Source organism: Conger conger, chromosome 3 (assembly GCF_963514075.1).
Source record: "Conger conger chromosome 3, fConCon1.1, whole genome shotgun sequence".
Classification (NCBI taxonomy): domain Eukaryota; kingdom Metazoa; phylum Chordata; class Actinopteri; order Anguilliformes; family Congridae; genus Conger; species Conger conger.
In genome coordinates, this window is record NC_083762.1 from 64,038,524 (window position 1) to 64,042,859 (window position 4,336).

Genomic DNA, 4,336 nt, shown 5'->3' on the forward strand with positions numbered 1-4,336 from the left:
GCTACAGCAGCAGAAGACCAATAAGTAAATAAAAAGAAATAGTGTAATAAATACCCAATAAAGTGCTCAGTGAGTGTATTTCAAAGACTCAAATCTCTGTTTTGATTGAAAAAGATTGCTGTTTGTGTGTCTGTGTAAAGATTGATAATTATGTTTAATATTGGTCTTGTTCCTGGTGCTGGGGGGAAAGGAAATAGCAGTATGTTTTTTTTATTTAATGAAAAAGGTGACTTTCATAAAATACCTCCCCCCAACCCCAGTCCCTGGAAAGAAAAAAATGACTTCAAAGAAATATTGGTGTTAACGGTGCATGCAGTGTGCAGATGACTGAGGTGTAATTTAATCAGCGCCGTTTCATCCAAGCGCTGCCCACCGATCCACATATCAAATATGCAAAGCTGTTAAACTTTGGAAGATGTAGGAGAGAATGACAATGGCCTGATTGAAGCTCACTATCTTTGAAAGCAAACATCTGTCCAGAAAGTTCTTGTGGCTGGTGTTAATGTGGAGCATGGCATACCTGGTGGTGATCTCTCCTAGCACACAGGTGCCTCGTTCAGTCAAAGTTTGCCTCAGAGGTGGGAAAACTGGGCCAGATATGGTGGGCTGAACCGAGCCGCAGTTCAGGAACACCTCTATAATGACCCATTGGACCCGCCTCCTGATGTCTAAACCGGTCGTACCGCGAGAAATCTCCAGTCGTCCCAACTTTCGTCATCCCCACTTTCTTCTCAACAAGCATCTCCATGATAGTCAGTCTACATTGACAGAGCATCTGTCAAAGTAATTCTCATATCCCAGCTTTGTTAGTGAATGCACCCCCTCAAGTTAGTTTTATAAGCCATGTCTACAAAATGGAGGCCTAATAGGAGACATAAAGTATTAAAGCCGAAGACACCAGTTCAGCGGTATCAGACTTCAGTTCTCGATGGCAAATGTTCCTGCTGGTTTGTGTTGTGTTTCAGCATTTAGATTAATTTAAGTCACTGATTGAGTCCACATACCTTTCAAGGTTAAAATTAGCTTCTGATTGAAAAGAAACTAGAGAAAACCTGCAGACACTGAGGCTCCCCTCCCCTCCCCAAGGCCATTTAGTTAGCAACTGTGCAGTGCAGGGAGACTGATAAGCTACAGAGAGCTCCCAACCCAGCCACCAGTAGAGACCTGAATAAAATGGCATCTATTAGCCGCTCTACTGGGCACGCACATTATGGAGATGGATTACTACAGGTAGAGGGGTTTTGGGGGTAGTGGTTGAAGAGAACATGCATGGGTGGATTTAGAGAGAAAGTCGATGTACTGATCCTGTTTGCCTTTTCTTGTCATTCCCCTTTATTGCAAAATGTACCTTATACCATTAATTCAAATTCCGTCATTACCTTTCCCAGCTTGGTAGCACACGGAGGACTATTTGCACACATGATGACCATGATGGGCTAGTCCAAGAAGACTTAGTTAGTGAGCAGTCCTGCTGCATCAGGACCACTGTAGTAATTGACTTGTAACACTGGTGGACCAACAGCGGTTGACAACAGTGGTCTGGCAGGGACATCATTCCAACAGTTAAAACTTTCCCTGGTACTCTCCATCTTGTGAAGCCATTGATGCCAGACCCTGTGGCACCTTGTTGCTCTCTTCAGACATGTGATGCATTGTTTTATACTGGTGCACTAAACAGAATATCAAATGCCAGCATACATAGAGAGGTATGAAAGTCAATATGCCAACAGTGCTTTGAGTAAAATATGACAAACGCACAATGGAAGAAGCACAAGCCAAAAGAATGGAATGTCCCGTGTGATCTGTGCTGGCACTCTGTACACAGAGAACACACCAGTGGGGTATTTCTTTATGAATGATCCACTGAATAAGTCAGTGACGTTATGCGAGTCAGGAAAAGGTACACTGTAGGTGCTTTGATTCATCTGCAATAACATTTATCCATTGTTGTGTGGCTCCGAATGCCATTGTGACGAGTGTGAAAACTGCTGTTTCTCTCTCTCAAGTGGGTTAGTACAGTATCCGTGATCAAATTATGTAGCCATATATAATTCAATCACATTCTCTGAAAGAACAGTCTCTGTCTGCCCAGAGAATTTTATAGAAAAATTAGCCTAACAAGAGCTAAAACATGTCATGGTGATTAGGACAAAAGCACAGAACACCACTGTAAAGAAGAAAAGGATAGGAATTGAGAAGAAAGAATCCATATTAATGAAAAATAGTGTACCTCCTATCAAGGTTTTGTGAACATATGAACATACCTGCACATTCAAAGGGAAAATTCAGCTCTGAGATGCCGATGGCTTATACTGTAGGTTCGCTTTGCTGGGTATAACAAGTGTGGGATGAATGGATTCATATTCGTTTCTAAGCTTAGGTCTAGCGGTTACTGTTGGGTACCAGTGGAAAACCTCTGAAATATCTCCCCGACAAGCAAGTTGGTGGAGGAGAAAACAAATGAAAAAAGGAACAAAACAGCTAGATTCAAAGAAGACTTAAGTGTATTGTATTAGGTTATGTAACCTTTTCAATTAACTTATAAATCAATGATACAATCCATTAAGCAAGGACTGCATGTTAACATATACCTGCTGCTATGAGAAACCTAACTATATTTCACACAACCTCAAAATTACAATGTTTCAGGGTGGCTGTCCAGTTGACCAGCCTCATCTAAATATGAGTCATTGCATGACTTCTGTTTGCTATCACATGGATTCAATTGTGCCCATAGATAATTCTAAAAGGAGCGCCAGAAAGCTCCAAAGAGCAATCAGCAGCCCTAATCACACATCTTGTAAACACTCTCCCCTCTTAAGCCCATGTGACAGAACTAATAATGTCTGGAGAAAATAAATTATACTGCACAGCTTTCCTGTGCTGTTTTAAAGAACCAAACATGTCCATTACATGTAATAGTAGCAGTACAAGTAGTAGTATTAGTAGTAGGGATAGTAATAAAATTATTGTCTTTGTGTTATTCTTAAACTTTTGTACTCAGTCACTAATTACTAATACTAAGTTAGTCTAATTTAGGAACTCACACCAGTGCAAATGCCCATCTCTCCTACTGAACCATAAAAGTTTGAAAAGTACCTGTGATTCAGGCTGAATTCTGTTCCCAATTTCATAATTTGGAATTTTCCAGTGCAGTACTATTGCATTCACTTCCTAACCAGAGTGGGAATAATCTGTCATGTATGTGTACTTACTGCAAGGAACTTCTATACAAACTACTATTCCCTAAATAGCTCTTCCCTTTTATTTCTTAAACCACGGTTGCTATTTAAAATAACACAAATAAACCCACTTAATAAAGCAGATAGACAATATACACACAAGATTGTCAATTGAATGTTAAGAGGGAGGTTACAGTTCTGGGTTCCACTGTGGAGTGACTCGGCCATTTCCCGCTATTGCCACAAACGTAAGCTGGAGGATTTTAAAGTAATAAGGAGAGGCTCAGGAGAAGGCCCCAGAGATGAACTAGATTATTCTACATTCTACCCTACTCCTTATGAGCTCTGTCAGGATGGGATCTAACCTCTGGAAGCTTCTGACTGTCTGTGGCTGGGTAAGAAATCTCTGGCCGAGTACCACAGCTCAAGAACCTCACACTGCTTGTCAAGACTCCCTCTCTCTATAGCCACAGGAGTCATGGAAGTTACATGGACTGCAGTTTGGGGTTTTCTTCTAATTCATTGTAGGGGGACAAAGTAAAGTAACTATTGAAAGCTGATCAGCAGATTATTTTTCTTCTTATTCTAAGCACCTGTTGATCCCGGGGTCAGAAAGCAAAAGTCCCACCATGTGTTTCTTCCACCCATAAACTCAGCCAGATGATTTCACCAATTCGTTCTACCTTCTGGGTGTACAATTATGCTAATCCAGCTGATGGAACAATGCACCGGGGAGGAGTTTTACATTCTGAACGTGAATTTTCCACCTCTGCTTCTTCCAGTAAATCCAGAAGAACACACTGTATTGCAATTTGCAATAGTATATGCTACTTGGTTGCTGTGCTGGCATTCTGAAATCAAACATGATTCTCAGCTAACTGACATTCATCCGGGTTTCTCAGAACTCAACAAAAAAAAAAAATCTCTTTATTTCTCTTCTCTCTGCTGTTCTCTTCTCCAACCGTATGAGGCCCTTGCAGTATGAATTGTGAATCTGGGCTACTGTAGACTATGAGGGAGATGGAAAGATGGTTGACTTCCTCTGTGCACGACTGCCTCTCAGAACGGCAGAAAAGAAGCAGGCACAGTTTATGGGTGAAGGAAGGAATTGTGGGTAATGACGCATTGATATTTGATTGCCGATGTAAGTATTG